Source organism: Fringilla coelebs (assembly GCF_963513975.1).
Source record: "Fringilla coelebs genome assembly, chromosome: 1".
NCBI lineage: Eukaryota > Metazoa > Chordata > Aves > Passeriformes > Fringillidae > Fringilla > Fringilla coelebs.
This window is the reverse complement of record NC_140028.1, coordinates 124,417,805-124,444,536: the sequence shown is the minus strand read 5'-3', so window position 1 is coordinate 124,444,536 and position 26,732 is coordinate 124,417,805. Positions and strand designations below refer to the sequence as shown.

Sequence of the window (26,732 nt, the reverse complement as noted above, 5' to 3'; positions counted from 1 at the left end):
GTCCACCCATATTTTACAGTGTTCTCTTACAGACTGGCAATGCAAACAGCTAGGCAGAATCAGTCTTCATATTGATCTGACCACTTTGGGAGAGGGAGGATTTAAGCTCTCAGGATAGCATCCTCCTGCTTGAGGGCTATTCCATGAATGATGCTTTCATTGCACACATCTGAAAGACTTGCGCTGAACACATATTAGACATCAAGGTGCAGTAGTCAGGAATTTTTCCATCTTTTACCAAAATACTAATGTAAAATCATCAGCAGCTAATAGAAAGATTATTTTGTAGCTGTGGAGACCTCATCTGTAAAAATTTACTTATCTGTAAAAATTTATTCATCTTCAGAATTAGTGAGGTCATAAAGTTTTGCCTTTGTATTTCTCAGTGTTCAAGATGGCTTGATACAGATTCTCCTCTTTTTCTGCTTGATTATATTTCTTTCTTATAATCAACACTGTTATATTTATATAAGCAAACCTTTCAATTAATGCCTCCTCAGTTCCTATTATTTCAAAATGCAGTAGGTCTTTGTGGGTTTATTGACTTACCACTGCCTGAGAAATTTTTCTTAAAGGTTCACAGTGAAGATTTCCTACTGTTCTACAGTTCTTCAGCAAGCATTTTACTTGATCTGTCAGCCTTCCATTTCTTTGCTCCTGCAGGATGGAGTTTACCTTTGGCAAGAATCAAATATATACTTGGCAGTATCAGCCTTGAAAAAAATGAAACTTGGTGGTTATTAACTCACGGAATTTTTGTGTATTTTTTCCATCCCTAAATTTGACCATGGTAAATGGAAATTGGATCAATTTGTTCTTTTTAATTATTTTTTTTCAAAGACTGTAAGACTGTTGAATCAGGCTCAGGTCATCCTCTACTAAATGTTTATAAACTCCGACAGTTATCTACTAAAATAAGTTAGAGAATACAAAAAGTGAATGTTCAACTCTAGATTCACTTTTTGATACACTCTTGCATAGCTGATGTGAAGATGAACTCCCAGTGTAGTGAGTTGACTTGCAATGAACTACATTTTGTCAATTCACACAAAATCTATAAACAGGATTTCAGACATATCAGGTTTGCAAATGTTTCCATAATTGTAATAACTCTCCACTGTCCAACTAGAAATTATGAAACAAAAAAATCACCTATGAAATACATTTACTGAATTTAGTTATGTCAATGATAGATTAAAACTTACTTTTTATGCTGCTGATTTTAGCATACATTGAAACATATAATAATTTTAAGTGAATTTTATTGTTTTGATTTTGGTCTTATTTTACTCCTTCCAAGTATTAGGAAAGAAATTCCTAATTATGTTTAAGGGAAGATAAAATCAAAATCTCCAATCTAATACCCCTTCATTACAGTGTTCACTACATATGAGCTATGAACTATAAACTGAAAAAAAAAAAAATCATATCTCAGCTGCAACATACAGATTATTTTTGAAGGAAGAAAAACTGGATACATGTGCAAGACAATGTGCAATACAGTCAGTCCTGATTACGAGCCAGCTGTGTGAGCTTGAGCTCTTCTTAACAGGGTTAACTTCCTGAGTTAGGCTAAAACTTACCATGCCTTTTCTTTTTCCTCTCCTTTTAAAAAAAAGATGTGGCTTCATGTAAAGAAAAAAAAAATCCTTATCAGGGTCAACTTAATGACTCTCTCCATCAAATACTAACTTTTTAACTTGCTCAACCATAATTCTTTTTATGGGTGAGTTTGCTAGTTACACATTCCAGATGTGAGGCAATAGGAAAATTGCAGTGCGGGGGTTGGCTTTGGGATCTGTGTGTCTGAAGAATTCTTTTCCCACTAGGAACTCTTCCCACATTTATAATAATGAAATTGTGAATAATGAAAAGTAAGTTTCAAAAAAAGAAGTTCCTAAACACAAGGGCCAACATTTTTATATTATAAACAAGAATAAAGTGTGCCTTCTTATGATTCATCCATTAATTTCAGAAACTGGCAACTGTAGGTCACATCATCCATTTAAAAATTCAGAAGGAAATGCTGGCTGATGGCTTCTTTTATTAGAAATAATTTGAATCTTTGGAAATGCAGCCAGTAGGAATTTAGGATGCAATGGATTTAAAAGTTTGTGTGGGTGTATGTTGTTGGGAAGTAAAGAACAGCAATCCAGGCTACTTTAACTTGCCAGATACAATTTCCTTTCTCAGCATTCTATGGGCTTGCCTAAAAAACTGGAAAAATTTACTTATTACTTGCAAAATTGGCTATAGCTGGAATTAATCAAGCAGTATTATCAAAATTTTAAGTTTTGTGTAGGAGAAAAATAGTGATATTGTCCTGCTGTTGTCTTTCTTATCCTGAATCAGATGTCTCCAGCTCACAAGAGCTGTACATGTTATACATATGCAGGTAACATGAAGGTGTGGGTATAAATATACACAGAGACAGTGTGGATACACACAAAAATTATATCTATGTAACCCAAGGTTAAGACCAAGATTTTCCAGTGTGATCAGTCTCTAAATCCACTCATTGGCAAATAAATACATCCTGTTCCTGCAAAATACTGTGCTCCTGGGGCTTCTCTAGAAAGTACTTGGTGTGGCTGGAAACACCCTGGAAACAAGGGCTGGGCAGGCACTGTCCTCCCCAAAGTCACAGATAATCCTCTGCATATGGAACAAAACCTGAATCTCCTTTTTTCATCTCCTGCTGCTGCCTTTCCCCTAATCAGGAAACAGATAAACAGTTCATGCCCCAGTCCAGTGGGAAGACACTTGGAAGATGAGCTTTTCCAAACAACTACCTTAGGCAGCGGGAAAAGCACTCTGAGCCCAATGCTGCCATTCCCAGGAGACCTTCCCTGTCCTCACAGACTGCTCTTCCAGAATCTTTCCACAGTGGTGTGATTTTTGGCCAAGTTCTCCAGCCCTGCTTTGAGGATACATGCTCTCCCAGAGCCCCCTAGGAAAATGAAGGGAGCTCTACGTTTTAGCTTCCTTGCTCAGCAGATTGTGCAGTACAAACTCCCTCTGCCAAAACACTAAAGGTGTTCAGAAGACTAGCAAAAATATCCAGGATCTCAGTTGTGGAACATTAAAACTAGTCTGGATTAACAATTAAACACTTGGTCATTTTGCCAGAAATACAAACAGGACAAACTGACATTTCATGTTGCTTTGAAGAGAGGACACTTTGTGTATTGTCCGTATGGGCACCTCCAGCATCTGAGATGGCAAGGCCAGCTCTGCTGACTGATGTAAAGCAACAGGACCAGCTTTCTTCTCAAACCCAAATGTTTCAAAGAGCTTTTTGCAAGATTTTCTCTAGACTGACCCTCATTATGACTTCTAGGATATCAAAACATTCTGTCTGTCTCCAAAATCCACCACTCAGCACCAAACAACCTTCATTATTTTTAGACTTTATCAGAGGAGATATAAAAGCAAGCAGAGGCTTGAAACAGAAGACCTTTCCATTCCTACAAATGGCTATACCAGAGATCCTATCTTTTTTATATCTCTGCCTTTGGACTACTCAGAAATAACAAATACCTGGTTGTGAAGGAAAGGTTTTTATTATGTTTCATGTAAATAATATTTTATGATGTACTGTGGTTTGGAAGAGTTATTGAGTACAAAATTGAAAGATAAGTGCAAAAGAATCCCTGTGTCTTTCTAGGAAATCTGAATTTATTACTGACAGAAAAAGCTTCACTTTCCTTTTCAACTTTAAATTAGAAACAAAGAGCTAAAATAAAATATTTATTTCCTTTCTGAGTGTCTTTATATTATGAATTTTTTCAAACAGCTAGTAGATACACTGCTAACAAAAAACAGATATTTTTTTTTTCTATCTTGCTGGGCCACTAGAAGTACATTTTATAAGTTTATGTGTAGGCTTTTCTCACATGTTCCAAAAATGAATATAGTAACAGCATATTCTAGAAATCTAAAGCTAAATGTTTATTGTGCTTAAATGATTGAGTTTTTTCAACTCCAATGATTATTTGAGAGTTCTTTAATACTTCACTTATACATTTGAAATGTGAGATTATTATGGCTACTTACACATCTTCTGAGCCTTGAGTTTATTTTCTGCATTCCTGTAAGTTTAACCTTGCACCAAGCACTTCAAATAACAACATCCAGAAAACAAACTAAGTACTGCTCCATGGAGATGTAAAGAAGAAAATAGTTTTCGAAAATGAACAGTGACAGTGTGTTAGGGTACCAGCATCTGCTAATGTTTTCAGGAGCAGGCCAGAGACTGTTCCTTACAGTCTTAAAACTTTCAGAACAAGTCAGCAATCTGCCTCCTACAGAATTAAAGTTATTTGTTTGTGGGTTGTGTTGACCCTGGCTGAATCCCAGGTGCCCCCCAAAGCCACTGCAACTCCCATCCTTAGCTGGATATGGAAAATAAAACAAAAGGCTTGTGGGCTGAGACAAGGACAGGGAGAGATCACTGGTTAATATCATGGGCAAAGCCGACTCAGCTTGGGCAAATAAGTTTAACTTTATTTCTAATCAAAATGAGAGTAGGATAATGTGAAAGAAAAACTAAATCTTGAAACAACTTCTCCCACACCTATTTTTTCCCCTTCTTAGATCTGTTATCCCAGAGGCACTACCACTGTCACTGACTGGCTTGGCCTTGGCCAGCAGTGGGTTCATCTTGGAGCCAGCTGGCATTGGCTCTGTCAGACATGGGAGAAGATTCTGGCAGCTTCCCACAGACAACACCCCTGTAGTCACACCCCACATGCCTCCCTTGTTATCTAGCTGAAGCTGTCTTCCTGTGGTATCATTCTCTGTTACTTTATTTCAGATTCACGTAGACTCCTAAAAAGTGTTAAACCAGTCTAGTACAGAGTGGTTTTAAGCTAAACGTGTTTTTAAGCCAGCACAGAAAACCAACTTTAACTCATTCTATGCAGCTGATGTATTAGAAATCAGCTTGTCCAAAAGTGTTAATGAATGTAAAAAATCAAACATCACTAAAACTGCTGACTCTGAAGCAGCATACCAAGTATAGGAGAAAATGGAAACATACTGTCAGAGTTGTCGCTTATCATTGGATCTTTTATTCTGAATTCCTCTCTCTTCCCCTCTGGTAGAATACCACAGAATTAAAGGACCAGTGGCACATTTTTAATGGAGCAACAGAAGAGTCACTGAAACTTTTTTTGACAGAAAACAAACAGGGAAAAAACAAACAAACCACCCAACTCACCCCTTAATTTCTCAGGCAAAAAGGCCAAATAAGATTAAAAAAATCCATCTGGAATTCTGGAAAATGCTTAGCAACCACTGAAACTGTATCTCAGAAGAAATGGGAAACAGTAGAAAAACAGAAAGACATTTGGGTGTCTGGAAAACTCCCACCTCTCCCACAGTTCCTACCAGTCCCTACTTTCATTCCATCTTCCTACCAGCCCTATTGGGAGCTGCTTCTCTTAAATCAGCAGCTTTGGTGCAGATACAAACTTGTCCCTCTCAAAAGTTTGTGACAGATTTCCTTCCCAGTTTGTCTCCTCCAAAGCCCTGCAAGGAGGTGGCGATGCTTCATCTCTGCCAGCGGTACCTGGGGTTAGCACTTGCCTGTTGCAGCAATGGAAAGCTAGGAGTTCTCTCTGCATATACCTGGTGATTCCCCTGGCAGAGCTCAATATTGTGCATCCATCAAAAATAATAGAAATATGAGGATCTACATGGGGACAATGCAAATCTACCAATTCCAGCTCCATAGGGATTCCCCCTGTGCTACCCTTGCTGTGCTGGATACTCCCCAAGTGGGAAGTCCTGCTTCAGTTTGCATCTGGAGGCACAGAAAGGAAATTTTTTTGTGGGATGGGGAACAGAGCTCCAGGGAAAAGTCAGACCACACGGCAAAGGCCATCTGGTCATTTGCTCTAACCAGAGTGATGATCACCAGTCCCTCTTTGGCTGCTCTTCCCCTCTGTCCTGCTGCACACCCACACACACGCGCTTGCTCAGTCTGGCACTCACGACAACTCTCAGCAGGGTAATTCAGCCCACTGGGTTAGTTTCTAGCTGGGAATGTAAAACAAGAGAAGTGGACTGTCATCCTTGGCTCTGTGATCTGTTTAGCTTTCCTTTTAACCCCTGCTCTTCCCAGCATGGATAGTATTTGGACCCAGTTATAAAAATACAGTCCTAAAAGCAGTGAGCACAGAAACACCTAAAAGTCAGGCATGAGGTTCAGAGTGTTTTTATCCCTCAGTACATCCTTAGGGAAAGGTGTGGGTGCTCAGAAGGCAGGCAGTGTTCTGAACTTTAGACAACTGAAAGTAAACATCGAACAAGCAGTTTTGGAACCCTATTTTATGCTTTATCATTTTCTCGCGGTCCCAACATCTCTACCTTGGATGGGAAAGCAGGATCCCTCACACAAAAGGCTGCTACTTAAAGGACTTTAAGTCATGCTGCTGGATGACTGACCTGCTGTTCCCTGATGTGATGGCAAGAGGTGCTGGTCACAGCACAAACAGTAACATTTCAGTAGGTGCAAAGATCTCTAGATTGTAAATCTTATCCAGTCCTAGATAAGACTGTGAATCCAGACTGCCTCCAAAATGCAACTTAAGATTTTAATTGTCATTGTAGAAGAGCTAATAATTTCAACCATTTTGCACACTTAAAAGACTGGCAAAAAAATAACAGAACCATCTCTTGAAACTCACCACAGAAGTGCAGCCAAAGATCTTGTACAAAGGAAGAGAGATTGTTTGAAAACCACAAAAAACAGTTTCAGATATGTGTATATATATATATATTCACATTAAAGGTATCCTGCTCTCTGGCATGCTTTGATATGATTTTTTTTTTTAATTTCTTGAACACTTATCTGTTTATGATTGTCTTTGAGCAACCATTCTCAGCTCATTTATCATCTGTACAAAGTTTCAGACTGTTAAAAATCAACCTAGGCACCTACACTTCTTCCTATGGATATTGGTATGGGCTTACTCATAGCCAAGTGTTCCTTACAAAGCAATCAAATGTGAGTAATAGTAAGACAGGTGTTCCTACAAAATATTTGTATGTTAAGTCAGTGCAAGAGGCGATAAAAAAAATCATATAATCATAAAATGTTTTGCCTTGGAAGGGATCTTAAACACCGCTTAAGTTCCAACCACCCTGGACTCCTTCCCCTAGACCAGGGCAGGGACACCTTCCAATAGACCTGGTTACTCACAGCACCCCCCAACCTGGCCTTGGACACTTCCAGGGATGAGGCATTCATAGCTTCTCTGGACAATCTGTTCCAGTCCCTCACAACCCTCACAGTAAAGAATTTCTTACTAATATTTAATCTTACTAATATTTATTCTAAACTCTCAATTTGAAGCCATTCCCCACATTGTCCTATCACTACATGTTCTTGGTAACAGTTCCTCTCCAGATTTCTTGTATGCTCCTTTGAGGTACTGAAAGGCTGCAACAAGTCACCCCAGAGCCTTCTCCTCTCCAGGCTGGACAGCCCCAATTCTTTCAGCTTTTCCTTGTAGGAGAGGTACAACAGCCCCCTGATGAACTTTGTGTCTCTCCTCCAGACTCACTCCAACAGGACCATGTCTTTCTTGTAGCGAGGGCCGCAGAGCTGGATGCACTGCTCCAGGTGGGGTCTCGTCAGAGGCAAGAGAATCACCTCCCTCAACCTGCTGGCCAATGGATGGCTTTACATGGATGTGGGTTTTTTGTTGTTGGAGAAGAGACGAGCAGGAGGAGCAGAATAACTCCCAGCACTCATTTACTGCTTCCCACCATGGACAGTAAAGATGTTAAGAGAAAAGGCATTTTCCTTTCACTACTTATACACACATGGCACCAAAACATGCAACATGAAAAGAATGCCTGGGCTTTTCACAGTAAAAAAACATTTGACATTCTTTGTCATTGCAGAGTTAAATCCCTTATTTTAACCAGCACTCATTAATTACTGCTTACTGAAAAAGCCACTTTGATCTAACCAGTATATATGTACCCTCACTTGACAGTAGCTTTTTACACATAAATTAACATAAGAATCAGTATAACAGCAAAAACATCAACCATTAAACGTTATTTCAAAATGCTTCTCTGATACCTAGGAGCACATTATTTGCTAATAAAGACAGGATATATAATGAAATTGGTTTGTTCTGTTAGAAGTGCATTGTCTTTCAACAAATATTGAAAGGAAAGATGTATTTAAGTATACATAATTTTATTTTTACACTGATGTTTGCAAAAGGTACTGTGAAAAGAAAATGTCCCCTTGGGAGGAAATATTTTATATAATTTGTGAAGTAATGAGATATTCTAGTTGTAAGTGCCATACAAAAACATTACATATGAATCACTACACAGATCAAAATGGAATTTTGATTGCTAATGGCTGAGAATTCAACTCCAGTTGTCTGTCTCTTTTTCACAGATGCAGACACAGAAGATCCAGTACACACAACTGGAAATTATTTTAAACAAACATGGGTATTTGGACAATTTTTTCAAATACTGAGAAAAAAAGAATAGGCCAACTTTTGCAAGTAAAGAAGAAAAAGGAAATCTCTCATTTAATAGTGTAATATGAGCAACTCAGTGAGATGCTTTAAGGAGGAGATTTCACACTGGAATTGCAATTAAAAAAAATACCCAAGATGACCTATTGAAAACTCATTAAAACCAATGCCGGTCAATAAAGAGTCATATGCTTCTACTTTTAAACACACTTAAAACCACACAAAACAGCACAAAATCACCTTTTATAGCTGTCTAAAATTGTTCTGGATCAGAAAATGCAATGGTTACTACAAAAAATAATGAAAGCAGCTAATAAACCTTACAGAAAACAGTAGATTCAAGCACATGCAAGCAATATGCTGAATAGCTGTTGATTTTCTGTCTGCTGAGTGACTTCAGATCTTGTCACCAGCACAGTCAATGGGGTACAAAATCCTATGAAATTTGCTGTCTGCCACTGGCCAAGCAAAACAACCACTGGATCCTAGAACACTGGACATGTCACGTGCTGTCATCATAGATCACGCTGCTGTTCTCACTCCCATGCCAGCAGAAAAGCCTGCTTTTTATATTAAATGCAGACTCTCACAAATCAGTTTTAATAAAAAATTACTTGCGTGCAACAGTATTTAAATCTCTAGCAATTACATTGATTAACTCAAGATGGTCTCTTTCCTCATTCAACTCTTAAGACTGGCTACCTAAAAGTTGGATAGAAAGCATATCAAAAGCTACTTTATCCTGCATTTTGTTTTGGTTCCTCATTCTAACCTCACCACTTTAGTCACAAGCAATGACAACTCCAAGAAATGTGTTGCCAAAGCAAGACTTGACATAGCTGGTGTTTTCTGAATATTTACTAAATGAACATATACTTGAAAGCTGCTAATGGGCCATGCCCATTTTTCACAGGATTTAAAGAGTCAATGTATTTTGCAGAATCACACACAGTATATGCACTCATATGTGCACTCATCTACAGCCTGCAACATAATCTCAGAGCAACCGTATTTATAAAAATGGTGTCCTCCTAAATGAGTCTGTATATTTCAGACCCCAATGTCAAAGCATCTAGACTGTTATTGTCAAAAGTGCCTTTGACTTTTCTAAGGGATGGTGGCAATCATTTGAGTGGTTTAGTCCTGAAGATTTCTTAAAAAGATTGTAGTTTATTTTGCACAATTTGCAATTCCATAGTAGGGTCACAGACACTGAGGAAGTAAGAACACTGGGTAAATGGATTTTTCTGTTCAATGCCTTGCTTTGTTCCCCTTTGGCAGAAGGAAGTGATTTTTTTTTTTGTCATTGCAATTACTGTGAATTGGAACAACTACCTCTAACCTGGCTATGGGAACTGAACAGGTACAGTATAATAAAACATAAGGACCTTCTACCCTTGTTGGAAACTGAAATACAGAAATATGATGTGATACATTGAACAGTTGTTACTAGCACACAATTTATCGATTACTCTCCCCATAACAGAAGAGGTCTGTAGCTGGATAAAATACACATCTCCCAGTATGGCAGCAACATACATGCTAATGTGTAGGACATTGATTTTCTCCTAATTACTATAAGCTACTATCTGCATAGAGTTCATTAAGATCATAACATTTGACATACTTCAAATTTAATCACAATTTTGAAATACCTGCCAAAAATACAAAATAGCTTCAAATACAGTAAAGCTGAAACTCTTAAATTATTAGCTATCCCGGTATTAACATTATCCTAGTGAAAGTACTGGGGTTATTTCCCATCTAAATTTTCCATAATTAAGTTTGAACACTAGAAAATAAATATTTTTCATTTGATACAGACTTGAAAGCACAGGGGTGTCAGGGAATCTATACTGATACTTATAGGGCTATATTATTTGCAGATCTCTCTGAATTTTGCTGCAACATAGGAGGCTCAGGCCTCAATAATAAAATACCAACAATGAGCAGCATAAAAAATTCCATTCTTTTCTTGTGAAACAATGAAGTTATTTTCCTGAAATACTCTCTTTCACTTTAAAAATCACATTTCTCCTCTGGGCTAGGCTGTAAAAGGCAGCATAAAAAATAAGACTGGCTTCTCTTTAATGCAGAGAATCTTCCTGTCATTTTTTTCCTATTTTTCCCACTTTTTTCTTCCAATCTGAACTTATTAGACTACTTTTCAGTTTGTTGTGGGGTATGTAATCACTGTGCACAGCAATGGAGAACTACCATTCCTGATAATGACAACTCAGTCCTAAGTAGAAAAATATAGTCTGATTTTGGTTAGGTCTAATATGTAGCTAGAAAATTTTCAACATGTACAGTAAGAATTTTCTGAATTAATGAACAAAATAGCATAGGTTGTAACATAAGGAGATAAAGTCTGGGCAGCTGTACAGTGGAGGAACACTAAGTCCACCCTCCATCAATTGCTAGGGTTGTTCTCATTCGTTCCCAGCTCACCTGCCAGGGTGGTACATCTTTCTGTCAAGCAGATCAGCTTGGATCTTCCACTGGCTAGCACTGCCTTAAGCTCGCAAATCTACAACATGTCAGTAGCCTTGCTGTTTTCTATGAGTACATTATGGACATGTATTAATTAGCTTCAACTGCCCAATTATGCTCTATTTTTCACTCCTTTCTCCCAGTCTTAATATACACAGAGCAAATAAGCTCTTGCTGACAATTCTGGTTTCTGTAAGGGAATCCTGAGCAGCCTCTTTACGGAATTTTAATTTCTTTTTGATTAAGCCTGTGTGAATTTAAACTCTTAATCAAAGCTCTTGCCAACATTTTAAGTAAATTGCAAAGCCAATCAAGACTTCCTCATTTGCTTTCATTATGTTTCACCTCATGTAAAGTTTCCACTTGGGAAATGCTGAAATGTTAAAATAGCAAATAAAGAAAGGAGCATTTGCCCTAGAAATACTACAGCACATTAACAACATACATTTTGCTCTTGTCCCAGTTCCAAGTACAAAAATGTAAGAGTCTCCCTCTTAATTTCAAATGGCTTTCAAGCTGGCCCTGCATACTCGTCAAATTATTATACTTTCACTCCTCTGTCCTCCCTTTCTTCTTGCACAAGAAATATGAATTTCAGGGTAACACAAGTAATTTCTGCTTATGTACAACAGCACAGAGGGATAAAAGAAAAGCTTCAGGTACAGCCCAGAATTAAAGATTATGTCATCTCTAATATCTGCTGCAATGCAAACCCACCTAAATGGTACTGTAAGTTCAGTTAGCTCAAACAGCTGAAGTCTTGTGATTTTTGGACCTATAAGTGTCTATTCCATTTTCAGGGTCACCAGTACATAGCTGGCAAACGCCAAGGTCTATGGCTTCAGTACTGATTGAATAAGAGAGGATATGTATATTCCATAGACACATATGTTGTTTGAACAGGTGCAAGTATAAACCACAAAGAAAGTTTCTCAATTTCATTCAAGACTGTGAGATTGGCATGTCATCGGTATGCTCCAAGGAGGCTTCTTCATTCAGCTTTGAGAAGGTCCTGTACTGCAAAGCACCTAACTCAAATGATTAACAGATGATAAAAATATTAAAAAGGTCCCCTTAGGTTGACAGGTAATACATTATATAAAGATCTTTTCATCACAGCACAGCAAATGTGTGGAAAGTCAAAGTGAATCAAATATCAAATATCAAATATATTTATACTATATATGTAGGCACTCTTTCTGCATTTTCTAAACTAATCACTACATTTAATTACTACTATAGTACTAACAGAGAAAGGAGAGAATTTTCTAAGCTGCTATTTCAATATTTCATTCTTTTTCTTCTTGCTAAAGAATCATTACAGTTTTAAGATTTTATGTAGAAGGCCATGAGGAATCTAAAATTAAAACTGTTATTAGAAGCAGTTGAAAGCAGGCAGTGAACTGAAGCTGTGCCTTGCAATCTTGGCTATTGTTGTATTATTGCAGAGTCCCATAGGCAGCGCTCACATGTACAGTACAGAGACTTCACATCCTGGCTCTTTTGATTCTTTTGTCTGCCCTCCAACCTGCACAGCCAGGAACTTTCACTTGAGAAAGATTTATGAAGCCTCCGCTAACAGGGTCAGCCCTGTTATATCACCAGAGGGCTTCTTCTTAAAAATAATAACATCTATCCACAGCTCGGCAGGGCGGTCTCTCTTGGCACTCGCTTTCCCTGTTTGTCTTAACAACCGGCGCACACAAAGCCCTCGGCTCCAGCGAGGATGGCCAGAAATTCCCTCAGGCACGGTAGCCCCGCTTCCTGCTGCCTGCCAGGCCTGTGTCAGCTGAGATAACCCACACCTCCAAAACTCACTTCAGGTTTATGAAGTCTTGACTCCTGTAGCTGGTGGGGTTATACCTTTACATACTAGGAAAGGTTTGCAAATCTGCAAAATCCGTAAAAAGTTTGCAAGGTGGACTAATAAAATAATTTTAGAGACTCTGATTCTACTCAGTTACAGCACAAGACCATTTATTCTTATGTGCCAGTCACTACTATATCATTATGTAGAGTAGTCACCCTGACTGAAAAACTCCTGTCAGTTCTAATACTTATGAGTTTTTTGCTACCATGTTAAAAGCTACTTCCAAGGCTCTTATGCACTTTACAGTGCAAGTGGTTTTACTATTCATTGCATATATCACTTGAAAGGGGGTATTTTTTTTCCACTGCAGCTATAGAATATTAAAAATAGGTAGAGAAAAATTATTTTTACAGTCATTTTCTCCAAAGGAGTTCATGCTTAGAAGATTGGACAAATCCTCAGATAATATATCCTTCTCTGTATATTTCTTAATAAAATAAAAAGTTGAACTTTTTCCCAATCCTCCCCTCCTACTTAAGAAAATGCTCTTAAATTTATTTCATTTATTAAGATTACATAAAGTGTTTCTTTCACAGTAAGCCTTCCTAACAAGTTTAGTCCTCTGTGCTGGGAGGAGAAAGACTCTTTTCATGAATACTCAGCCAAGGGTTCCTGAGAGTTAATACTCCCACTCTTCTTCTTTGAGTGTCAAGGGATTTTTAACATCCGCAAAACAGACAGGAACTTGGGTTTCTGCCTTAGGAAAAGAATGGATTTTTTTTTCACCACATAATAATCTGCTGTGCAATTACCAATAAGAAAGGAATATTCTCTGCTATAAACTGAACAATGTGCAAGAAGCATTTACTGGTCATTTACTGCAAAAGGCATAAGGAATTTAAATTAAGTTTTGAAGTGAATATAGAAAGCAAACAACACAAAGAAACCCTGAGCAATATAAAGTGCAAATTTTTTAAATGATAAATAGAAGTCTGTAGTATGACAGAGTATTGAGACATCACAGACTAAACTGTTCACTTTTATAAAATACTGATGACTAGTAGATTGTATTCACTGTATCAAGTGCCATAAGATCTAAGTATAACATGTTCACATAAAAGAAGCATTAGTTTCAAATCAGCTCTGTGTGGGAGCATTTCCTTTCACAAATCCAGCTGGAGGACAGGGCCTTTATTAAACTAAAGACTACTGCTTCCAAAGTTTAATAAGACAGAAGGAATGAAGATTCTGTCCCTGCCATGTCCATTTACTGTGTACAGAAATGGGGGTTAACCTGTCTTAAATTAAAATGTGCTGCCTTTTTTTTTTTTTGGCTAGTGGGAGAGTAGATCAGTGAAGCAAATCCTTCACATGATGGACAATTTTAACAGTAAGGAAAGAAGTCAAATTAACATTGACCCCACACAAAAACCGTTATTTTGCTCAGAGGACATTAATGGTACTTTAATATTTCATAATAAACTCATCCTGAACACAGCAGTTGGAAAAGTCATTCAGAAATATATGCACACGCTGCTATCAAGCAAGAACCTGGCAGTTGTAGAAGAACTTTCATGCTATACAAAACCATATTTTTCTCTGTCTTGCATATACAAAAATGCTTTTATAAAATCAAAAATTCCTGAATCAGCTTACCTTTACAAAGAGAATATTAGCAATTAGGTATCTGCCTTCATTAATTAAAACCACTTCCAAAAACTTACTCGTGATTCTGTGCAACATAAATTTTGGGGGTTGCTTGAAGGTGTGTTCTCCTAACCCACAGCCAAACTTTTCCACTGGCAGGTAAACAGCAGCCAGCACAGGATGCTTTCAGAGGGGGTATACATTCCTGCTTAAAGCAATGTAAGTCACCAAGTGTGAAGACTTTCCTAGGTGACCATAGGTTGTGTAGAATTACACAAGCTAATTGGTAGTTAGCCCTTTTGTATATTGCAAAACAAGACAGCAGAATTTAACACAAACTAATCCTGTTCTGTCAGAGGCTTAGAGCTTGCAATAAGGTGTTTTTCCATGGCTATCAAAAAAAAAACAGATAGGTAAAGGATGTATCCATGCGCAGCACTTAGTTCCACATGAGCAATTACAAGAGAACATAGTCATTCTGTAAGAGAGAACATTTTTCAGACCCTCATGGAAAGAAGTATTCTTTAAGTTCTTCCCTGAGGACATGAGAAAGTACTACTGTTCTCCCTTAAATGCAAACCTTTTTTAAAAACAGCAGATATTGATGCTCAAGTCAAATCTGGAACTATAAATATTCCTTTAATCCTCACACTGACTCAGGATCACAGCTTGGCGTCAATCCAGTGAATTAGAAAATTTCACCATATTCTGGCTTATTTCAGTGTACTGATTTATCTCACCTTACAAGTTATACCATCAAAAGTAGAGTCAAGTGATTCACAAATTCATGTCTACCAAAATGGGTCCTGAAAAAGTGACTGACAATTTGGCAAATGGACAGCTCTGGCTCTGGTTTAAGAGAGCTTCATACTGAGGATATCACCAGCATAATTAAAAAAAAAAAATCTTGTTTCAAAATTAAACACTATTAAAAATATCTTGAAAGTGGCATTAAAAAAACTATAGCATGATTATTACCTACAAAAAACTTTAGGCATTTTCTATGGCTATATTTTCATGTGTGCAACTCAACAGTTGTAATATTTAGTTGCAATTGGAGCTAATATACGCACAGAAAATCACAGGGATGCTCTCAAAGTGTCAGGATATTGACTGTCAGAAGTTGTTTGCCATTCAAGAGTTGTATGACTCAACTTTAAAGACATATTTTTAAGAAACAATACATTTTGTTACTCTGGTGGCCTCACCCTTCATAGCGTCTAAAGGTTTTCATTTGTCTCAAGTAAACATTTTATAATAGAAGTTATTCCATATATTTATAATGCCACAAGCATATAAAAATAGCCGTCTATTAAATGTGCGCAGGTTCAAGAACATTTTTTCCTGCAAAGATGACTTTTCCATACTTCCTCCACTATGGCTGGATGTAAAGTACATTACAAGTCACAGGGCAGTGAGGGAAAGGCCCTCCCTCCCAAGCCAGCAGGGAAGTGCTAGAGTCTCAGCACATCCCCAACAACATTTCCGTTGACCTTTTCCACATGTAAACCAGACTCCAACTCAAAGGACACCCTAATCTCCCAAGCAACAGCTGCAACCCTCCTCAGTCCTTACTTTGCAACACTCACAGTCTCTTGCCTAAAGATGTTAGGTAAACTAGAAACACCTTCCTAAGAAATGCAGCCTTTCTTTGCCATCTTTTTTTTTTCTCCACCACCAGGTCAGCTATGTTTGTACTATTTCCTTAGCTCACCTAATTTTCAAATTTCCAAAGTGCTTGGAACTCTGAACAATGGAAGGGTTTTTCACTTGACCCATAGAACAAGGAGAGTTTCTCTACTGTAGCACTAATGTCACCAGCTCTCAGATGTGAATTGCAATCCTTGCCAACACACTCACACACACAGCTATACAGCAAAAACAGATATGGTAAAAGATCAGCTTTGTGCAGCACCTCCTCTCAAAATGGAGCTATTTCCATAAACTTACATACCTTGATAAATAATTTTGCTATCTTAAATTTTAAAATCTAGTATTTGGTATTTGAATTATAGAAAGATTACCTACTATTTTAAAATTAATATTACGATTGAACATTAAATACAGTCTGTTAAATCAATTTTGAATTCTACACATGTTCTTTTAAAATGTCAGTGGCATCATCACATCCGAGACACTGAAAAACAACCATTCACTGCAGCAATTACTCCCTGTGCTGTGCTAAGGAATTATACTTCCAGCAAGCAAATGATGAGTTACTTCTGAGATAATATTTTTATTTATGCTTCTTACGTTACCTATATTCAATAAGGAAGTGTAAAATAAATTGCCCAGTCCTTCATTTCTTCAGCTTCTTAAAGATGAATAACTATCTTATTTTGTGCACCCTGTATGGAATTTACACCATTGGAAATCATGCTCCTACTAAAAACTACAACAAATCATGCTCCTACAAAAAATCGCTTCAGTCAACTAGAAAATTAAAGATTCATTTCTTAAATGAGAACAATGAAAAACCTCTCATCTAAAACCCCTATACTCCTAAAAACAATTAATCTTATTTAATAAAAATTCATGTTTTCTATTGCCAGGACCATGCCATCTAATTGGAAATCTGAAATTGTAAGACAACTTTGGTTCTTTAATCCATCATATTTCCATAATGTAAACAAGGAACAGACTTCCTTTAGAAGTCAGCTTGGCATTTTTACCAGATACTCTGAAAAAAAATTAAATCACAACAGTAAAAGAAGTATGGATTATCATTTCTCAGAACTTTAAAGCAATATATTAACAAGTAATAAAATAATAGCATTACATTTTGTTGCAGGTTTGTATTCAAAACCTCTTAGCAACATAAATCCCTTTTATGTTATCTAAAAGCATAAACTAATATTTAGTTCTCTTTATTATCTAGTAAAAATATAAGCATTTAAACATAGACACCTTCTCTGAAAACAACAGCTTTCACTTTTTAAGATTTAAGAATCTTTAGGGGAAAAAATATAAGAACAGGGAGGGCATTTTGAATCAAAAAATATCCCCATTTCCCTGCTAATTTCAATTCTAATCACAGTAGCAGTCTTGCAACTTACAGTAACAGTGAAGTTGTAACTCTTCTCCTGCACATTACACCTGGACACTTCCTGTAGCAATTTGGGTTTTAAATTAATGATATAATATTCCTAATTTGAAAAGGTTTCTCCTCATTGATCTCTCACCCTCAGCTTTTAAATACTTATAGGGTATTCCAGAAGTATTTGTGCTATTTCAATGGTCATCCATTTGGGTTACAGCACTGCAGGCAGGGGTACTAATCAGAGGAAAGACAGATTTTTTGAAAGAAATATGAGACTTTCCTTATTTTTTATACAATCCTATAGCCATGACATAATTTTTTTCTTTTAAGTTCTTAATCCAGATATAATTTCATGAGCATTCTCTTAATATACAGTAAGTCACCCTGTTCAATTTTCAATGATTTAGTAATATTACACCTCACATACACACAAAATCAAACATGGCTAGGTCAGCTGTAGTACTATCAACACAATCTGCTTTGAAAACATAGCCCTCACATTACTATTGTTATGAAATTTTACTATCCATGTCACAGCACTAGATTTATTTGGCACTTGCAGTCATGACTTGTTCTTCCGGAGGAATTCCTCTATAATTGAGCATTAGTTATTGTACCATTAAAATGCAGCGTTTCCGTAAATTTTAAACAGATAACAGCACTTTCTAGCAAGTGTTTTTTTAGATACAAGTTTATTACCTAGTTACAGGGAGGAAAAAAAAAAGTTGGCTAAAAAAGTTTTTCCTTTTCTAGTTAAAATAAAATAAATGAGGTTAACAGAAAACATCCTGCCATTGCTCCCAAAGGAATCTTACCCAACTACAAAATGAGTGAGGGCCATTTCTGTAAATGTAAATATTTAAAAATCTAATGTAATAATAAACAGTTATACAACATACATTTTCAAATGTGATCTTTTGTATATTTACACTATAAGCATTGATAATTTATAAGTATTTTTATCTATTTCTTTCATTTGTGGGTTGAGGTTCAACCTTATTAACAATGGCAATGGTCCAGTGACCTGGTAGAAATATGCAGTGGGCACAGATTGCTTCAGCTCCGGGGCTTACTCATATTTCAGATGAGGAGTGGGCCTGTGCAGTTGAACTATTATTTTTCCACAAAAATGCCAAGAGACCGGGATGAATAGGCTCCTTTCATTATGCTCTGAAGGAAGAGGAAGACTAAAAGGTTCATGGCAAATTTTGTCCTTGCATAAATGTCAGAACAAAGTAAGGCTCCGTGTAAAAACATTTTCTTTACAGTCTTGGCAAGTATTTCCCTAAGAAATTCTGAAGAATTAAGCTCATGATGTCAGACATACTTTAGTGACTATGAAGGATTAATATTTTGTATCTCTCTGCTGATCTGCTCACCACTGTGGGAACACTAGGCAAAAGTAACTTTTTGGTTACTTTAACCTCTCCTTAAAGCAAGGTACAGAATCGTCATAACTCAAACCCTGTGTTCAGGACGCTGATTGATCAGAAAAACCGGCCCTTAAGCATGCAATGTAAATAACACTGCTTGCTGAAATCTTTTTTCCATCCAAATATACATGCCAAAAGCAGAACAAATCCCTCAAGATCATTAAGAGGGCAGATTTACTGGGATTTTACCGTGTAAATTAACTTAGTCAATATTGTAAAGTTAGGTGTAGAATTAACAATACTAATTTGCATTGCAAATAGTATTCTTGTTTCATGAATATATATATGTGTATATCAAGTATAAGATTGCAGTATTATTTTTTACTAGATTGCAATCAGCATTACATCATGCCCTCTAACAAAATAATATGTAATGGGCAACATGGAAATGCAGTGCACCACCCTTGTGGATTATAAAGAATTCATGGAGTTACTCTCAGTTATGGATACAGCAGTAATTTAGAAGAAAAAAATAATAATTTTTACTTTAAAATAAATACCAATCTCAAAATAGCTTACAACTGTGAACTCTTTCAAAGTTTTACATAGCAGTCTATGGTTTGAATTTCAAATCCTTAGAAGTATTACAAACAAAACTGTATAAATAATAAGCAAACAAAATAATCAAAGGTGAATTGCCTTGAGAATAACATCAGGCCAACAATTAAAGCTGCTGTGGTTCAAGTATGGGAATGAATAGCTACACTCCGGACTTCACTCTCGCCCATTTGACTGTGCTAGCATTTAGCATTCAAAGCCACTGCCAATACAGCATTCACCTGAGTCAAACTTAGGGCCCACAACACTTTGGCTTCAATTAGCATTCCAAAGCTCTCTTTGGAACAAATCCCACATACAGTGAATTTCTTCCTGAACTAGGCATCGTTCCCTGCATTTGTATTTTAGTTGTCATTACTCAGTAGCTAATCCTGTTTTCTATTTCTTTCTGTGTCCTCTGGCACAGTTTATTTCTGACTTTACTTCTGTTGCACTACTTCTGAACCACACGACAAACACTTTCAGCAATGATACAGGTTATATAAACATTCTCTACCAAAGTTAACGGGGGTCTAGTAACCCTGTGAAAGTTAAAGATAACTGTGCATTTCACTATTAAACCAATACCTACTAACTGAATTTTCCTATGTCAGTGTCTGACATAACATAGACACAACAAGCACTTTCAGGTTTTTTTTCTAAAATAAAACAGTTTTACTCAGTCATTTTCAATTTGACTTTACTTTGGATATACTGCCATCAAATTAATTCTGACAAAGTAATAGAATTTGTGCTGATGTTTGGATGTGACACAGTTAAGGAAATCTGTGCTGCAAGAAGGAAATTTAACAGCTGCTTCTGGAGGAAGCATCTTTATCACTGAGTCAGAAAGGAACCAACTGCTTAGCATAATTTTAAAGGCAGCTCCTCTGTCACAGGCATCATCACTCAGTTGACGTGTAAAAACCATTTATAAATATTAGCAATCATCTGGCATTTTTCAAAAGAACAGGAAAGTTAATCCTGTTTCCTGACTGAGTTCTGTATTGCATAATTACATTCTGACTACCTAAGTTCCCCTGCAATTTCAGTTAATTACAGCATTATTCTTACTTCCTGTCCTAAAATTATTTGTGTAGTAACCATATCCTACTAGAGTGGAAGATGAAGTAAGCTCTGTGAATTATTTTGATTAATATGTAAAATGTTGTGCTATCATCTCACACAAAACCCCACTACATGCTGGATAGCATTTCCAACTAAAAAATAAGTGTGAAACTTTTCAGCAATTACATTAATGCTCAGTAGCCCACCTCTCAAGGGATGCTTGTGTTACTTGACTAATAGATATACATCTGTACGTAACGAAAAAATGTTAGTTCAGCCTTTTATTGAACATAAGAAAATTAAGAAATTTTAGACCTCTACACAGAGGTAAAAAGTATAAAGAATAAGATACATAGTATATATAAAATTATAGCCTTTTATTACTTGCCATTGCCTTTTCCTTTGTAACAGAGTAGAGTAACAGTGTAGAGAGCAATTTTACCCAACTCATCCAGTAAAAACTACTATTGCTAGTTCTGAACATTAGAAAATCATTATATTTTCTTGGCAATCATAAATTTTAGAAGCATAACTATTTGGGAAGCAACAAGAATATTTTCAGCAGGGCAAACAGGGCTACCCAACTTTACAGCAAAAGTATATCTTAGCTATTACAGGTGTTAGATGCTATTCTTAGTGTCCAGTATAAAAAGAAGACTTTCATTCACTTTTGGTGCAAACTCTAATTTTGTAATTAACAGTAAGCCCTCTAACAGTTTCTATAGCACAGGGTTTTATCCCTGAACTATGCCATACAGTAGCCATAAATCAGTTCATCATAAATTTCCTCACTCCTCCTAAACTCATCCTGACTCTGCATAAATTCCTCTGTACTGCCTCAATGCCTACTGTTTTCTTTCACATCCCTCTTTTTCACCCAGCAATGCTTTCATATTCCACTTGCACATATTTTCCTATCTAAAAGCACCCTACATTGCCTGTCCTCAGCTTCTCCTTCTAATTGTTGTGATATCCAAAATTTCTTAGTGCTTCCATTGTTGTTACAACTTAAAAACCCAGCATTTTTCTGAGTTATTAAAAAAACCACCTTACAACTACTAAAAAAAAACCCAAAAAAAGTGTGTCCCATAGGCACAAAAAACAAAGCCAAGGAAAAATATTCTCAGAATTATTTCAAAGCCAATACCACAAAAAAATGTTTTTGAGAGAGAGGATGATATTGCAAGACCTGGCAACTCATGAAGATAAACCACCATGACAAATTTGAGAAACTACTAGTTTGAGTAGCAAATCTGAACATTGTCAGTCTGTTCTCCTATTCCCCCACCTGTAAAAGGAAACCACTGCTGCAAGTGGTGGCAAAGTCCAGAGCCCCTACTCCCCTGGGAGTTGTGCTGCCATAGCTGCAGTGATGGGCTGGGGTAGCTTCCAAGTGCCACCTGGTTACTCAGACTTTAGCTGAAGGGCTTTTTCCCAGAGTCTAGCAATTTGGTCTCTGTTCATGGGGAGCAGCAGCTATCTTAGGAGCAGGGTTGAACTCCTAGGAACAGAATTAAACCACTTCTATAATTCACTTTTTCTTCATGGTCACTCTCCATCTCTCTCTCTTCTGAACACCTCCCCTTCCCTCTTTGTATGCAAACACTCAGCAAGAATTGCATCTGGTGATACTTCCACATTCTGCACTTCTTAATATCTTTCCTCGTCCTGAGCACATAACACTTTCCAGCAATGTTTTGAGCATTACAGAGAAATTGAGACAAGTTATTTCTACATCCTTGCAATTTCCAATCTTCAGGTCACGCTCCAGAGCCTATTTGTTCTCATACATGACTAAGAACAAATTAATAAGTCATTGAAGAAATTAGGTGTTGTAAATCCTGTGACTTCAAAACAAGTATTTGGAAAAGCTCTTTATGTTTTCTAAGGAGGAAAAGGCTGGCTCCTCTAATTATATGTCTGTTATATTTTCTAATGTTTATAAAAAGGCAGAAAAAATAAGTCTACTTAAGCACATGAATAAAAATCCTTTCAGGTGCTGGCATTTAAAATCATAGGCAATGCCAGTTAAGTGAATTTACAGAGCTAGAACATGCTGCAACCCTACCTGCCCAGGAGAAGAATAACTCTGTTTAAAAGCTGGTGGGGGGTTTCTTTGGGTTTTTGTTTGCTGTTTGTTTTGGGGGTTTCTTGTTTGGGTTTTTCGTTTTGTTTCAGGTTTTTTTGGGGTTTGTTGTTGTTATTGGTCTGGTCTGGTTTTGTTGTTGTTGTTTTTAGTTTTGTTTCACTCTCTGCATGCTTGTTTTGGAGCTCCTAAGGAGTGGGGAGCTCACATAAATGAGTTAAACACCTCCCATGCACTGAAGCAGACTCCAACCGCCAGGAGATCTTTAGCCCAAGGAAGTGGAGAAATATCTAGCCAGCAAATTTTACATGGTGAAAGGGGCCTCCTCTGCCTCACTGCTAGTATGGTGGCAAGACCCTCTTATCCCTCATCAGCAGAGGAAAATCCCTTCCACATTAAGTACAATTATAGGCGAAAATTGGCTGCCAATTTTTGAAAATCTGTCACTTTAAGTTTTAAGGGAGGTGGTTTCCGTTTCAATTTTAAATATATCTCACCCATATGGGAATAATACACAATCAAATCCAATATTTTTCCTACTGCCTAGCAGCTAAGTTATTTACTTGACTTTAACAAGACGTTTCTTTCCTCTTCCCAAGCTTGAGAGCAAGCACAGGCTGAGATGAGCTGTGCTGCTGTATTAGCAGGCAGCTGCTTCCAACTATTTATTTGAAAAGAAGGAGATCTGTATGTTAGGTGGGAAGGGAGAGACAGTTTAGGCTGGGGAAAGAGGAGAAAAAGTCAAGCTTTGCATTTTTCATTGTCACAAATTATAAGTTTGAAACATGGGAATAGAAAATAGGAAACTTTTAGTGACTTGACACACCTCTATCCAACTCCTGGAAAATTAAGACAGTTCCATAAGCTGCATCTCCTTGAACTAAAAACAATGCACAATGGGTGCTAAGTTAGGCATGCAGACTAATGACTATTTAAAAAATGCCACTTGTATGCTGTGCCAATCTGCATGTTCAACCTACATCTGTTCTTAAGACATTACATTAAAGGCAAAATGAAGTTTTATTTTGAACCCTGTTTTCCCTTCAAACTGTGGAAATAACAATATAGCATGTTTACTATTCACAACTCCTTCTCAGGAGACACAGGTAGAGAATTCATGCTTTCCAAAATGTAACCTTACACATCTGGCCAGCAAACATCTGGATATTTATCTTCACTCATCATTTCCTTCAGTAAGTCCAAAAACTGTCAGTTGTTTCAGCTGAGATTCAGCCCAAGGGAGTACAAAAAAAAGTTACATCCTTCTTTTGTCCAGGCTTTATAAACTGCTTTTTTACCTTTTTCCCTGGGATATCAGTAAGTATAAAAATAAGCAGTCTGGATTTCCCTGACTGTGGTTTTTATTCTGTGACTATGAACTTCTGTAGTCACAGGGTGCATACATATGCAATTGAAGTAATAATACAGTCACATCTGCAATGCATGCATAACATCCTACACCTTTAAACTAGCTTTATACATATACATATATATATATATATTTATTTTTTTATGTATATATATATACACACACACACACATATATATTACATACTTCCAGCACATACTCAAATCACAAGTAAGAATACAGAATAATTTGTGAAAAGCCTATATAGCAAAATATATACCAATTCAACTTCAGATTGACAAAAATCAGGAAATGTATGATTAAGTAAAAAAACCCAAAACTTCACCTTCAGAATTATTGCAATGGAAGCACTGCCTTTAGTCTGAAGGTTCCAGCCTGAAGAACTCATCCCTGAGTTAGTCCCTTGTTCTGCCACTGTGCTAGGAGAGTCCTATCTGCTTGTGCTACCCTTCCTCTCTTCTCCAGAGGGGAACAATGAAAGTCATCTCCATTGCAAAACATTTGCAGTTTAACTATGAAAAAAAAAGCACACAAGGGACTCTATTATTATCACCAAAGATAGATATGGAGGAAAGGAAAATGTGAATAATTTCTGAATCAGTTTTTTTCCTTACTGTTCAGTAATTTAGACACTGCTGTATTTGAAGTTTCCATATGTCTGTTCTAATATCCAACCTGAAACTGCTTTGCAAAAATTTTCAGACAAGAAATGAAAAATTCAATGTACAGAGTTTTTTTGAAGTTTTTTGTTTAGCTGAGGTTGCATGCACTGCTTCCCAATAATTTCTCTGAACCAGCTTCATGCTTTCTAACTCTGCTTGGTGAAGTTGAAGTGCTTTTACAAGGGAGGCAAATGAAAGAGAAAAAAGAGCAAAAATTAATATTATGGCTTTTTAAAATTCAATCATTTAGTATGAATTTATTGTATATGCACACTGAACACTTTATATGTTGTCATTCATCCCATAGGAATGCTGCAAAGTGTTCCTGACTCAGATTCATTTTAACCATATGGTCCAAGGGAATCTGCTAATGAGATAACAAGCTTACATACTAAATTCTGCATTTCTCCACAATATTTTTAGATATATTTTTCAACTTTAAATCAACCAAAAAAAGCCCCCATGTTTAAGTAGCAAAACAACATGTATACTAAAAAAGTCATGTTAGCCTGAGTGGGTAACAGACATTAGAAAAAGAGCAAATCTGGAAATAGTAGGAAAGAATTGAGTGTTGGCTTTGCAAGGTTCGCTCATTCCTACTTCACATCCATTCTAGCCAACGAACAGCCCAGGAAGAGTTCCTTTTTTACATTGTTTGGGGATTTTTAAAACTATCTTAAGCTCCAGTCAGAAGTCCATTAAGTTAAAAGACAGCTTGGGGTGAAAAACTCCTTTTATTTTTAGTTCTGTAACGCCGTATAAGTTACCCTATTTTAAAAAATACAAGATTTTATTTTTAGAGCTACAAAATTTTAGGATCTCAGTAGCTGTATGTGTTAATAGTGACTAAAATTTAAAATAAAATAAAATAAAGTACAAAAGCAAGTAAAATATATGATGCACATATAAAGCATATATTTTCCTTACAGCACTGTGATGTAAAATCAATAAAAACCTACCTTTATGCCTCAATTTACCAGGTCAGTTTCCAGGTGATGGAAGCCATGAACATGACATCATTGATGTCTGAAATGATTCCTTGTGAAAACATGTCACATGCCATAGTGTTACTACAGGCTGAGAGTCTGCACTTCCCTTTCCTTAGCAATTGCTTTGACCCTCCTGAACTTACAAAAATAAAATGGCAAGGTATGTTTATAATGACAGTGATATTTACGATATTTGCTCATTAAATTGAAAGGAATTCTTCTAATTGTATAGAAGTTAAAACTAGCACAGGCAAATCTCTTTAAAAAAAAAAAATCTCTTTTTTTTTGTGTTTTACAAGGTCATGTGTCCAGGTTGCACTACACAGTCTGAAGCAATAGCCACACTATTTTACACCATTTTTTCAGTGTGCGTAATGTCCTCATCAGAAAGGCTGAGAATGACCACAGTTTTTTCAGAAGGAAAATTTTTAAGGGTTTCTGGAAAATTATTAACTAGATAGAATAAAGAATTCTCCTGGACCCCACAAAACCCAGCACTTCCTCATGCATCCATACCAATATAATTTGATTAGTCACAATTTTTGTTTCCCAGTAGCAAAAAGAAATTTCTTCTTCCCATGCAGCCCTCAAAATAAGTAGCCTAGAGGCCATTATCTAGTACTTAAATGCAAGTACTATACAAAATCCCACTACAAAGACCATAAAACAGCTGAGTGACTCCTATTTAAGAAACCTGTCTTTCATACAGCTTTATACATGTGAACATTTAGATATTTTCTCTCAACAGGATGCTGACATTCTATTTCGCACCTCTTCATTTATAATAAAAAAGTAATTTTACTTTTAAAATAGGTAGCACTGATGAATTTACTCAGGTTTGACATTTACTGATCCTTGAGAAAAATTGAGAAATAGCATCAGTTATTAAAAAAAAGTTCTGCCAGAAAAGGATTTACTGATAATTTTAGCTACTAAAAAAAAAAAATAAAAAAGGGAAAAAATCTGGTTGATAATTTTTATTAAGTTACATCTTCCACCAGCATGCTATCAATTTAGATAGAGTGTGATGCAGAAAAGATTGTCTTTCCTACACTCAAAAAGCAGTTTTGGCAGTTTCAATACTT

General features: G+C 36.6%; 1 protein-coding gene across 1 annotated transcript in view; it reads right to left on the bottom strand.

Annotated features, from left to right (window-relative positions):
- The window catches only part of AGMO (alkylglycerol monooxygenase), a 187,809-nt gene that overhangs the window by 132,313 nt on the left and 28,764 nt on the right, over positions 1 to 26,732 (bottom strand). The window lies entirely within an intron of this gene.